The sequence below is a fragment of the Neoarius graeffei genome, chromosome 6 (genome assembly GCF_027579695.1).
Source record: "Neoarius graeffei isolate fNeoGra1 chromosome 6, fNeoGra1.pri, whole genome shotgun sequence".
NCBI lineage: Eukaryota > Metazoa > Chordata > Actinopteri > Siluriformes > Ariidae > Neoarius > Neoarius graeffei.
This window is the reverse complement of record NC_083574.1, coordinates 78111968-78126580: the sequence shown is the minus strand read 5'-3', so window position 1 is coordinate 78126580 and position 14613 is coordinate 78111968. Positions and strand designations below refer to the sequence as shown.

The window sequence follows — 14613 nt, the reverse complement described above, 5'->3', positions numbered from 1 at the left end:
AATACTGTGTCCTGAGATATTGCGAAGAGGCACTGCTTCTGGGTATCGTGTTGCATAGTCCACCAGAACTAAAATAAAGTGATACCCTCATGTTGACTGATCTAATGGCCAGACAAGATCCATCCCAATTCTTTCAAACGGGGTCTCGATTAATGGTAGAGGGTGCAAAGGCGCTTTTGGAATGGCCGCTGGATTTACTAACTGGCATCTGTAGCATTCTGTACACCACCTACGGACATCGCCGCGAATCCCTGGCCAATAGAACCAGGCCATTATTCAGGCTAGTGTCTTATCCTGCCCTAAGTCTCCAGCCATGGGATTAAAGTGAGCTGCCTGGAATACCAATTCCCGGTGGCTCTTTGGAATCAAAAGCTGTGTAATCGGCTCCTTAGTCTGAGTGTCCTGCGTCACTCGGTATAATCTATCTCTCATAATGGAGAAATAAGGGAAGGACAGGGTGGCATTTGGCTGGAGCGTTTGACCATCGATTACTCTCACTTGGTCAAACGCATGTCGCAGAGTCTTGTCCCGCAACTGTTCTAACGGGAAATCCATGAGGGATTCCCCAAGAGAAGGAGGAGGAGCCTGCGGCTCCTCGCTCTGATGCAGAGATGACGTAGATGACTCTGACACAGCTGCTCCTGCCAAAGCGACACCGGGACCTCCCCCTGCTGAACTACGGCAGGCCCCACTCTTCACTAAATGCCTCATTAACTCCTGAAATCCCAGCCAATCAGTCCCCAAAATTATTGAGTGGGTAAGGCGAGGATTAACCTCTGCCTTTACACTAAATTTTTCCCCTCGAAAAAGAATGTGGACCGACACTAAAGGGTAGTTGTGAACATCCCCGTGCACACACAACACCTTCACCAATTGTGCTCCCCCCAATGCCTCGTCTTGCACCAGGCTTTGGTGTATTGAGGTCTGATTACAGCCAGAGTCCACCAGAGCCTGAAACATATCCCCTTGGACACTCACCGGTATGCAATACGCTCTGGCCCGATCGAGGGCGGCTCCTGGCACATCGGGGATCTGGACCACCGCACCCACCTCCATTGCCGAGCACTGCTGCTGGAGGTGCCCCGGCTCCCCACAGCACCAGCAAACTGGCCCGGGCTTTCTGTCTGCACCCACGGTCTGGAGCTCACTCACCTGAGGGGGGCAAGAGACAGACACGGAAGCGGGAAACGGGAGGGCACCGTGGGGGCAGCGGGCCGGCTGGGGTGGAGCCGGCCCCCACCTCTGCGGTGGGGGAACGGGGTAAGGACGAGACACAGAAGGGGAGGGAGAGAGAGAGAGAGAGAGAGAGGGGAGAAGAGGAGATCTGCTGTCCTGCCGTCGGAACAGCCGCCAAATGGTCCTCCGCCAGCTCGATGGCCTGATCCAGCGACACCAGGCGATGGCACTGGACCTACTCCGCTGTCCCTTCGGGTAGTCAGGAGATGAACTGTTCCAGTACCACCAGATCGACGATTACCGTGGGGTCGCGATTGTCAGCCCTCAGCCACCGCCAGCAGGCATCCCAGAGTTGCTGGCCAAATGTGAACGGCCAGCCGATTTCCTCCAGGCGCAGAGCACGGAAGCACTGTCGGTGTTGTTCGGGGGTGCACCCCACACGCTGGAGGATGGCCCAGTGGAGGTCTGCATAGACCAGCCGGCTGTCGGCAGGGAGCTGTAGCGTGGCCAGCTGTGCCTCACCCTTTAGCAGGAGGAGGAGGCACGCCGCACGCTGTTCCACCGGCCAGCCTGAGGCCTCTGCTGCCTGCTCAAAGAGCATGAGGAAGGCCTCAGGGTCGTTGTGCAGGCCCATCTTCGTTAGGGTGAGGTGGGGAGGGCCCACGGCAGTGGAGGTGGTGGACTCCGCCAACGCAAGGAGGTGCCGGAATGCCTGATGATCTTCCTGCTGCACCAGCACCAGGGCCTTGAACCATTGCTCCTGCTCCTTCCGGAGGGTGACTAGCACCTGGTGCTGTCTCTGCTGGGCCGTGGCGAGGGCGTGGACCAGGTCCACGAAGGGGGAGGACTCCATGGGGCTGTTCTTCTCTGTGCTCCGATCCCGGGTTTCGGCACCACTGTTGCAATTCGGACGGGTGGGTGGAGCACAGAAGGATGGCAGGCCAGAATGGAGTTCCCAAAAACTCTTTATTTTGCACTTTTCAGTTTAGTATTCACTCTCCCAGCCACGCACGCATGCACACACACAAGTCGTCTGGTTGGGGAGAGAGCTCTCTTCCTCTGCTCTCTCTCCTTACATAAGGCGCAGTCACTGGGGAAGACACACAAACACACGTTAACTGACATCAGGTGCAGTGATTCTGCCACTTACCTTCCCTGACTCCACCCTCTGGTCACAGACCGACGCTTGACCACGCCCCTGCTGCCACAGCCAGATATTTCATAGCTCATATTCTCGTAAAAAGCATGGAGTAGCTATTTTGGTACACAAAAATCTGATTTTTTTTTCTTGTAAAAGAGCAAAAGGACAAAGAAGGAAGGGTTATATATTTACAAGCTAAAATGAATGGAGTGCATGTTACGTTATGCAATATTTATGCCCCTAATGCGGAAGACCCAAGTTTCTTTCATAAAATAAACTAGTTGGGAATGATGGTGGAGGGCATGTTATCATAGCTGGGGATTTCAACCAAGTTTTGGATGGAGTTTTGGACAAAACCACTTTTTCTAATATTGTACCAAAAGATAGAATGGCATGAGCTTCTGATAGAGGACATACAGTGCCTTGAAAAAGTATTCATACCCCTTGAACTTTTTCACATTTTTCCACCTTACAACCACAAACTTAAAAGTTTTTTTTATTGAGATTTTATGTGATAGACCAACACAGAGGAGCACATAAGTGTGAAATGAAATGAAAATGATAAATGGTCTTCAAAATTTTAAACAAATAAAAATCTGAAAAATGTGATGTGCATTAGTATTCAGCCCCGCTGCGTCAATACTTTGTACTTTGCCTCCTTTTGGAGGGCGAGCAGCGCCTGGTGCTGGTTCTGTTGGGCCGTGGTGAGGGCATGGATCAGGTCTGCGAAGGTGGAAGACTCCATGGGGCTGTTCTCTTCTGTGATCGGTCCTGGGTTTCGGCACGACTGTAGAAGTCAGAGCGGGTGGGTGAAGCACAGAAGTATGGCAGGCCAGAACTGAGTTCCAAAACCTCTTTTTTTTATTTGCACTTTTCAGTACCACATATATTCTCCCAGCCACACACATACACACACACAAGTCATCTGGTGCGGGAGAGAGCTCCCTTCCTCTGCCCTCTCTCTCTTATATAGGGTGTGGTTGCTGGGAAGACACACAAACACAGGTTAATTCACATCAGGTGTAGTGATTCTGCCACTTACCTTCCCTGACTCTGCCCTCCGGTCACAGACCGACGCTTGACCATGCCCCCACTGCCACAATAAGCAAAGCTACTCATTGATATGGAATAATCCCTCAATTTGTATCGGGAAAAAGGTATTCCTATGGCAAACATGGCTGGCGAAAGGCATACGCACTGTTCAAGATCTGTATGGAGATATGTCTTTTGATGATCTTAAAGAATTTAATTGACAAAGGGGATTTTTGGAGGTATCTAGAGTTGAGAAGTACTGTGGGGTCTGTTTTTGGTTTGAGGAGAGAAAATGGAAAAGAAAATGTGGTACAGGATTCCCTTAATTCTCCACATGTATTACACTCTGCCTCTGCATTTTATAAGAAAATGTTAAGCATCCAAACCAAACTGTGTGAAAACTTAAGGGCAATATGGCAAAAAGAGTTTGATAAGGATATTGATGAGGACAGATGGCAAGACATTATTTCAAATGTGGGAAGGGCTACAAGGGATGCTAGAAATAAATTCATTCACTACAAAATTGTACATAGGTATTATTATACACCATATAAGTTGTTTAGAATGGGGTTAAGCCAGGATAATAAATGCTGGAAGTGTAATAAGGAAGTGGGGACACTTCTCCATGCATTATGGGATTGCCCCTTGATGATGCCCTTTTGGAAAGCAGTTTTGCAAAAGTTTGAGGGCTGGCTCAGTCAACCTTTACTGGAGTCCCCACAAATGTGCCTGTTAGGGGATAAGTCTTTTATGCCTAAGGGCCTTACGAAAGCTGAAGTTGGGCTAATGATAACAGGTCTTATTGTAGCTGCCAGAATTATTCTGCATAAATGGAAGAGCCCACATAGACCAGAAGTTAAGGAATGGATTCAGCTTATGTCAGAGACGGCTGCCTTTGAATTTATGATTGGAAGGGTGCAGAATGTCCCAAGTAAAAATAGCCAAGCATGGATGTATTTTGATTACAGTATTGGTTTAAACTCCTAGGGAGGGTGCAGGGCATTGTGTATATTGTGTCAGTATATCAATCAGTATGTAATGGGGGAGGGCTGTGATGGTTCTGTATGGCTGCCTGTTTGTGTGTTTTTGTTACTGTTTGTTTCTTGTAATTGCATTATGAACATAAATGAAAATAAATAAAAAATGTTAATGACAAAAAAAATTCCTGCATGTCATCCAAATCTGTTGCTACAAATGCAGAGTCATCTGCGTACAGCAGTTCTCACGTGCAAATTTGCCGAGTTTTGGTTGAGGACTTGAGTCTGAAAAGATTGAAAAGTTTGCCTTCCGATTGAGTCCTGATGTAGACTCCTTTATATAGGTTAGTGCCCATAGTCTTTAGGACTGCTGTAAGGTAGAGTATAAACAATGTTGCAGCAAGCATCCCTGTTTGACACCATGATTGACAAGAAAAGCTTCACTAATGTCTCCTCCGATCAAAACCTTCCCAGACATATTCTCATGAAACAGCTTAATGAGCCGTATCAGTCTTTCTGGGCCTCCATACCCTTCAAGTATCTTCCAAAGCATCTCTCAGTCAACAGTGTCAAAGGCCTTTGAGAAGTCTACAAAAAACATGTACAGAGGTTGAGATTGCTCAATGGCTTTCTCTTGGAGTTGTCTCTGGGTAAAAATTCTATCTGAGGTAGATCTGCCAGCCCTGAAACTGCACTGACTTTCTGGAAGTACATCTTCTGAGATATTTTTATTTCAGTTTAGAACCATCTTGCCCAGAATCTTGTTTGCAATGGAAAGCAGAGATATGCCACGGTGGTTTTCACATTTGCTTCTTTCTCCTTTCTTTTTGTAGATGGTCACAATTAGTGTATCTTTGAAGTCTTGTTGAAGATACATGTTCTCCCAACATGCACTGTACAGTTTTAAGAGTGCTGCTGTTAGGCTGGGGCTGCCTTGCTTCAGCACGTCTGCTGGGATGCCATCTTGGCCAGGTGCTTTGCCACATCTAGTATCCTTGAGTTATTTCTCAAGCTCATCTGATATGATGGGTACACACAGATCTTCTCTTGTTGGTCTCCTCTCAAGCCAGCAACATGCCTCAGGATCGGCTGACCCTTGCTGGTTTAGGAGATTGGAGAAATGCTCCTTCCACCTTCTTTTCATGTCTTCCAGATTTGTGTGGAGTATACTTCCATCAGCACTTTTCACTGATGCCACTACATTGCTTCTTGGTCCATATAGAGTCTTCATTCCAGTGAATAATCCATGGTAGTCCTTCCTGTCTGCCAGTTCTTGTAGTTCCTCAGCTTTCTTGCACCATCATCTGTCTTTCTTGGCTCTGATTTCTCATTGCACATTCACTTTAATATCTTTGAAAGCTTTCATGCTTTTATTGGAGTTCTCTTTTAGATGCAAGTTGTAAATTTTGCATTTTTCTTCTAACAAAGCTCAGATAGAATCAGCCTATGCTTGAAACCAGTCTGGTGTACTTTTCTTCTGCTGTCCAAATATGGTATATCACTTGCAGTTGTGTACACAATATCTTTCAGCCACTGCCACATGTCCTCGACATTTTCTGTCTTCTTGGTCAGGAGCGTTTTCCTGTACAGCAATTATAATAACTATTTTGAGTTTGTGCTGTGTCTCATCATTCTTCAACTTGTCTATGTCTAGTTTTTTTTTTTTGTGGAGGCTGCTCTCTTGTGTCTAGGAAATACAAGTCTGAGTCTCAGCTTTGATTGGCCCGTACAGTGGTCTGTTGAGCATTCAGCTCTTCACATTACCTTTGTTGACAGAATCTCTTTCAAGTCAAGTTAAGTCAAGTTTATTTGTATAGCGCTTTTAACAATAAACATTGTTGCAAAGCAGCTTTACAGAAATTTAATGACTTAAAACATGAGCTAATTTTATCCCTAATCTATCCCCCAATGAGCAAGCCTGTGGCAATGGTGGCAAGGAAAAACTCCCTCAGACGACATGAGGAAGAAACCTCGAGAGAAACCAGACTCAAAAAGGAACCCATCCTCATTTGGGCAACAACAGACAACATGACTATAACATTAACAGTCCTAACATAAAGTCAGCTTCGTTGAGGCTATAACCCCCCCCCCCCCACACCAATGGAAACCCGAGCGCAAAACTGTTCATGGCAACCACAATCCCAAAGTCAGCAAGTCAACTGCAGTCCCTAGCCACAAAAGCACCACTGCAAGAGTCCAGAGCAACCTCCAGGTGCGACCCCCAACTCTCCACATGGGGCCGTCCTCCACAGGAGCGATGCAATGAGACTCCAACCAGACACACAGCACCAGGATGGATCAGGCAGGTCAAAGGAGCAGAAGAGGTCAGCATCTCGATCCCAGGACCGACATGTAACTCAGAGGGACAGATTTGGGGGGGACTCCAGCAACTAACTATGACAGCATAACTAAAAGGGGAGAACCAGAAGGTAACACAGGCATGAGGGAGCCCCGGGACATAAAGCAGCCAGCCACTACACTGTCAACAAACTCGAGTGAGCAAGCGAGTGGGGACTGACAGCATCCATACATCCCAGTTTACCAAAACACTCTATGTCTGAAGACCCTCCAGATCTACACCTTTACCTCATAAACACCATGAACAAAAGGCTTGAATAAACAGATATGTTTTCAGCCTAGACTTAAACATTGAGACTGTGTCTGATTCCTGAACACTACTTGGAAGGCTGTTCCATAACTATGGGGTTTTGTAAGAAAAGGCTCTGCCCCCTGATGTAGCCTTCACTATACGAGGTACCAACAGATAGCCTGCACCTTTTGATCTAAGTAGGCGTGGCAGGTCATAGAGGACCAGAAGTTCATTCAGGTACTGTGGTGCAAGACCATTCAGTGCTTTAAAGGTCAATAGTAGTACTTTATAATCAATACGAAATTTGATTGGGAGCCAATGCAGTGTGGATAAGATGGGGTGATGTGGTCATATTTTCTAGTTCTAGTAAGGACTATTGCTGCTGCATTTTGAACTAACTGGAGCTTGTTTATGCACTTATTGTAACATCCAGACAGTAAGGCATTACAATAATCCAACTTGGATTATTTCTTCCTCTTTCTACTGCTATTATGGAGATCTGCTGGCTTTGGTGAGCCAGCCAGGTAAGGACTGGGTAAGCTTTCTTTACCCCACCTTTTCTTGGGGCTTCCCTTTCCAGGACAGGAAGTGCTCTCCCTAAATAGGGCTGCCTGGACACCCACAATGCTGCCTCAGCCCGCTGTTACCTAGAGCATCAGTGAGGCTACGACCATCAAATGCGAGCCGCCTGTGTGTAAAGTTCCTGCTAGCAACTTCCAGCTTCTCATACCTGCTGTTGTTGCATTTACTCCATCACCACAGGGCTTTCTTATTCTCCTTTCCTAATGAAGTGCCTTGCACAGTAAGGTAAGGCAAATGATGTTGTGCCCCCATTGTGTTGTCTCTCTGGACCTCCAGACCTGATGCCAAGTGGTGCAAAAAAGTGCCATGGACCTCACAGGTATGGAAGTTGCCCTGAAGTGACAACTGACTTGCTGAATGATGCCATTTGAGTGGCTCTTCTGCATGTCATCAGGTGGTGTGCCATTGACCCTGTTGGGTTCATCTGCCATATTGTACCAAAAGGTGCCCTGCTGCCAGTGCCTTATTAGTGATGTACTATTTAACCCATAGCTGGAACCCAGGCAGGTGCTACCACTCCAGGTCAGAGTGGACCTGGGAGCAATGGTGATTTAAGGGGTAATTCCACTTTCCCCAAATACTCAAGTCCTCCTGGACCTGAGACTCACCACCGGTTGCAGTTTAAAGTCATACCCAGGACTAGGAATGACAGTATAATGCATTATGGATAGAAATAGAGTAGGATAACTTAGGAAAGAATAAAATAGAATATGACAAATTAATATATATTAAGATTGAACATAGAGAATATAATGTATGTGCACAGAACAAAAAAGAACATGACAAAAATAATAATCTAGAATAGATAGACATTAGGACAATATAATAGAGTATATTATAAGAGAACAGAAGGGAATATGATTAAATAGAAAGCATTTTGAAGAAGTAGAAAAGAATATGATAAAATACTACATACTATTTTTAGTTTGTAGAAAAGAATAGACAGACAGTCATTACAATACAACAGAATAGATTAAAAGAAAGAAGAAGGGAATGTGACAGAATCGAAAGCATCACGAAGACACAGAACATGACAAAACACTCCATATATTATCCACAGAATAGGCAGCCATGACAATACAATAGATTACATCACAAGAGAAAAAAAAACAAGGGAACATGTCAAAATAGAACAGAATGTATTATCATGGTACAGAATAGAATAGAAAGCTTTATGATGGTATAGAACAGAACAACAAAAATATTACACATTCTATATAGAGTATAATAGACAGGCATGACAAGAAAACAGAATGTACTATAAGAGAAAATGAGGGAATTTGACAGAATAGAGTAGAATGGAAAGCATCATGATAGAACAGAAAGCAGAGAAAACTTGCTGCACCACCAAAACAGATAGTGGGATTTGTTTTCAGGGTTTACTCCCCAAGTTCTGCCATGTTCTGCGACGATAACAGAGGCATCACGAGTAGGACATATGGTTGGTCTTCACCATGAAGAGGCTAGTGTGGTCAGCTCTTGAATGACCATATATGGTACCAGATGGTACCAGCAGAAAGCATTTCAAGCAGAGCAATATGCAAGGAAGAAAAATCATAGAGTTCTATTCAACTATCAAAGCTGTTTATGGACACAAATCCAAAAATTTGCATCCAGTGACAACAAAGAGTGGTGAGCTTCTGTCATCATCAGAGGAAATTAAGAACAGATGGGTAGAGCACTTTAATGAGCCTCTTAACCTACCAACAGATGTTGAATGGGATATCCTTGATGAAATTGAGGAATATCCAACTATGGAATAACTTGATGGCCTATTACTATGGCCGAGGTTGAGACAGCAATCAATAACACCAGACTTAGAAAGAGCCCAGGACCAGATGGTATTTTATCAGAGATTCTTGTGCATGGTGGCAACGCCCTGCAATCTTTCTTGTTGGACATTTTTAATCTCTTGTAGATGACAGAAGATCTACCATCTGACTGGGTTGATGCCAACATCTGTATCCTATTCAAGAAAAGTGACCGCAGTCAATGTGGAAACTATCGTGGTGTGTCTCTGCTTAGTGTTGTTGGAAAAACCTTTGGTGACATTCTCTTACAGCGGCTTCAGCACCTGGTTAAGTTGGTTTACCCTGAATCTCAAATCAGGATACAGAAGAAATAGGGGCACTATCGATGGTGTTTTCACCCTCTGTCAGATAATGGAGAAGTGCAGAGAGCAACAACAGAACTTACACATCGCCTTTATCGACTTCACCAAGGCTTTTGACTGCATAAATTATGAGCTCCTCTTCAAGATGTTGGGAAAATTGGGCTGCCCTGCCAAACTCTGTTGTATAACCAAGAAGCTATATTCAGACATGCATGCAAGACTGATAATTGACAGACAGCAGTACAACAGTGGTGTAAAGCTAGGCTGCAAGCTCACCCCTACTCTATTTGGTATATATGTTGCTGTACTGCTCTTCCTTGCTATCAAGAACATCAGTCCTATGCATGGTATCAAGGTCCACTTCAGATATGATGGCGACCTATTTGGTCTTCGTCACCTGAAATCCAAAACCAAAGTACTTACCAGATATATAAGAGAAGCCCAGTACGCTGACAATATTGTCATCTTTTGCCATGATGCTGCTTCACTTCAACTCCTTTTGTCTGCTTACAACTGCCGATCAGAGAAAATGGGTCTTTTGAATCAATACCAAGAAAACAGAAACTATGAGTGTCGGAGAATGAGATGACTTTTACATCAATGGATAGACGCTGATAAAAGTTGATCACTTCAAATATCTTGGCAGCTACATTAGTAATGACTGCAAGTTAGATAAAGAAATTACTGTGCATATTCAAGCTGCCTCATGTACTATGGGCAGGCTCAGGGACAGAGTCTTCAACTGCAGGGAACTGACAAAAGAAACCAAACTTGAAGTGTATAACCAGTGTGTTATTCCAGCATTGATGTACGGAAGTGAGACCTAGACTTTATACTGTCACCAAGTCAAAAGTCTAAGAACTATCCAACAATGGCATCTTGGATCCATTCTCAAGATTAAATGGGATGACTACATCACAAATGATGAAGTTCTAGAGCATGCTAAGACTGAAGACATTGAAAACATACTAATCAGGAACAAGCTGCATTGGGTGGGGACACGTTGCACGCCTGCCAGATGACCGGTCAGTCAAAGCACTACTCTATGGTGAACTTGCAGAAGGTTCCAGAAAGATTGGTCACCCTTTTCTTAGATACAAATATACTATCAAGGATATCCTGAGATGTGGTGATGCACTGCACACATGGAAGGATACTGTAACTAAGAGGACAGAATGGCAGAAGTGCACATACAACATATGCAAAAAGATAGACATCAACAGAAAGGAAGATAACAAAAGAGTCAAGCATCATGAGAAGAGAGCTTTGATAGGAAAGGACATAAAGTGAATTATTTAATGAATTGTCCAGTGTGTGTATATATATATATATATATATATATATATATATATATATATATATATATATATATTAGGGCTGTCAAACGATTAAAAAAATTAATCGCGATTAATCTCAGAATTTCATATAGTTAATCGTGATTAATCACATTTTTAAAAAAAATCTATGTAAATGAATAAGGCTTTTAAAGTGAAATGTTACAATTAAAATGGTGAACATATTTTATGCTAAAAGTACTTGTTAAAAACTGCTGGGACAAGAGAAAATGGTAAGGGAGTTTATTCACTCACATACTAGGCAGTACTGAACATACAAAACACAAAATTGGATTTTGTGATGGATTAGGGAGCTGTAGTCTCAAATATAAAACATGTAGTCACATACTACTGTGTCTCAGTTCAGACGTGTGACAAAAGAAAATAAAAATGAAATAAAACTTCAATTGTGTTGGAGTTGTATTCAGTCACAGGCTATAGGACTTCACAGTACTGTGCAAACAAAAATAAATTGCAGTTGGACTTCAATAAAGACATTTAGTGTCATATCACAGTGCTACAGCATACTGAAATCTCACTTTGCAAAAGTATAAGTGCATACCAAAACCAACTCAATCACCATAGACATATAAACATAGACGCTGCATTGAGCTGGTGGCCCGTTGCTGGGATACGTCAGAATGTCCGCCATATTGGATGTGGCAAATCTTCCCCGTAAACCAATGAAAGTAAATGGACTGAACTTCATAAAGCCCCTTTCTACAATAATATTTAACTTGATGCCTTTTATTCACCCATTAACACACACACGTATATATTTGGGAAACAAACAGGCATCAAAACAACACATATAACTTTTAATGTGATGGTTATAAACATACATGTCAACCTTTGGTCAATCAAACCTGTGTAACCAACCTCCAAAATCCTTATTTCCCTTATAAAATCCATATAAGATGCAAATTAAAATAATTTACCTAAAATTTGAATAATAATTAACAATGATGTATCCCAGTTACTTTTTATTCAATATTAATAACAATAAACCTTCAGAATGAATACAAAGCTCCAATGTTTGACAAAAACACAAAGTGTTATCAGCGTAGTTACGAAGGAAATACTTTGTTGTTTGGAGACAGGTTTCACCGAGCGGCTATTATGCACGAGACTTCATATTAGCCACAAAGTCAGGAAAATCTATTTGTAAAATTACGTTATAATGACCAAATACAATGAAAAGTATTTTTCCAGTCTCACCTGTGAAAGGTAATCCCATATGATCTCGTTTGTACCTGTTGGTACAGTTAAACACAGCACATGAATGAGGCATCTTTATTCTCGGCTACTGTCTAGACGCTATACCAGAGACGGTTGAAGAATCTCCACTTTGCCACATCCAATATGGCAGCGAGGATGACGTATGATTCTATGCAGAAGGCGGCATCTATGTTTATATGTCTATGCTCAATCACACTCTACTTTTGAAATTAAACTTCCCGTTTAACAGACCTTTCTCCATCACTCACACTTTTATTGAAGCAGCGCGCGACAAGCCTCAACAGGAACTATGGGTGACTCGCAGGGCCAAATTAGAATTTGCGTTAACGGCACTATTTTTTTTAATCGCGATAAATTGAGATCGCGTTAACGCATTATTATCGCGTTAACTTCGACAGCCCTAATATATATAATGTGTGTATATATGTGTGTGTGTGTGTTATATGTAAATAATATGAGAGAGAGAGAGATCTCTCACATGTGCGCACACACACAGTCACAAAGAAACAGAGAGAGAGAATATGAGAGAACCCAGGGCTTGGGCAGAGGATTTCTCACAGGTATGATATAGTACGTTGCCATTCCAAGAAGCACTCCAGCCTTCACCATCTTAAACTGCTGTTTGGACACTTCTTCAGTGATGAACCCTGAGTCATAGGGTGTTTCGGATCTTTAGTCGACAGAACCCTCGCCCCAATGACCCAGGCAGGGGGTGAGCTGTCCCTGATTTGTGTCCAAGTGGTGCACTCACACACAGTGGTGCACTCTCCTTCCATAGGTGGGTGACTGGGTCCCACTTTTCTGCAGTAATGCTGACATTACAGAAGTGTAAGTTACTGTGTAAGCCAAGTGTAAGCCAAGGGATCTGACACAACCCATACCATGACAAATCTTGGTGTTTGGACTTCTTGCTGGTAACAGTTTGGATGGTACTTTTCATCTTTGGTCTAGACCACACAGTGTCCATTTCTTGCAAAAAAAAAAAGACCTGGAATATTGATTCATCTGATCACAAGACATGTTTCTACTATGTGATGATCCATCCCAGATGCCTCTGTACCCAGAAGTTGACAACACTTCTGGACACAGTTAACATAAGGCTTCCTTTCTATGGAATAGTTTTAACTTTGATTTGTGGATGTAAATCTGTATTGTAGGGCTTGACAAAGGTTTGTCAAAGTAATCCTGAGGTCATGTGATTATATCAGCTGAAGATGAATGAATGTCCTTTATGCAGTGCTGTTTGAAGGATCCACAGGGGTTCAGCTGTGGCTTGAGCCCTTGCCCTTTATGCACTGAAATTCCTCCAGATTCCTTGAATAGTTTAATGGTATGCACCATAGAGGGTCAACTATCCAAATCCCTTCATAGCTCTCTTTGAGGAACATTGTTTTTATATATTTCAATAATTTTGTCATGCATTTGTTGACAAACTGTGCCCATCTTTGCGCCTCAAAGACTAGGCCTTTCCTGGATACCGATTTTCTACCAATTCATGATTACAATCACCTGTTAACATCACCCGTTTCATAATCAATTGTTTTACCTGATTACTAGCCCTAAATTACCCCATCCCAACTTTCTTTGGAATGTGTTGCAGACCTGAAATGCAGGAATGGATGTGTACTAACAAATGAAATGAAGTTGACCAGACAAAAGATGAAATATCTTTGGTTCATCCTGTCTGCAAAGTCCAGTCTTGAATCCCCAGTGTTCAAGTCTGAGTCAAGTCCAAATCATAAAAGAAAATTTCAAGTCAAGTCCGAGAACAAGACTCCAACTGCATCATTTGACAGTGGCTGTTGCTGCCTTTATGTGAAACCATCTCTGCTACTGTGTTGGACTACGGTTACTGCTTGACTGCCCCATTTTAGTTAATAGGCTACAGATAAAAAGCTTGTTCATTGCTCAGCAAGCCCCGCTATCAACAGGGCAAATAACATGAGAGACGGTTAACACTAACTAGTTCATTGGTCAGCAAGCAAGCCCCGCTATCAACAGTGCAATGAACATAGTGTGTCACTTACTTCTCTGGGTGGAGTCTTGTCAAATGATGATTGAAGTTTGAGGGTGTTCCCGTCTTCTCCTCGATAGTTCTTCTACACAAGGAACACATAGCAGTGCATTTTTCTCACTGCACGAGAAGTCTGTATAAGCAAAGCAGACAATCCTGGGGCATTCTCTCCAGGCATTTTAGTGCTGTTAACATTAATTTGTTCCTGAATATGATGTATGAACAGGTTAATCTGCATTCTCTTCCAGGAAATTAGCATAAAAGATCACATTCTGAGGCACTGTGCTGAGCAGCTGGGGGGCATGTTCCAGAGTTCCATGGGCAGCTGCACAGTCCCCCAGCTGTGGAAACACTCCACAGTCATTCCAATCCCCAAGAAAGGAACCATCAAGGTGCTGAGCGACCTCAAGCCTGT

General features: G+C 43.3%; 1 long non-coding RNA gene across 1 annotated transcript in view; it reads right to left on the bottom strand.

The window, feature by feature from the left end:
* LOC132887526 (uncharacterized) overlaps positions 1–14281 on the bottom strand; it is a 62750-nt gene extending 48469 nt beyond the window's left edge. Inside the window, exon 1 of the long non-coding RNA XR_009654851.1 lies at positions 14212–14281. This is a non-coding gene — a long non-coding RNA (uncharacterized LOC132887526). The remainder of the gene's footprint in view (positions 1–14211) is intronic.
* Positions 14282–14613: the final 332 nt, after the last annotated feature.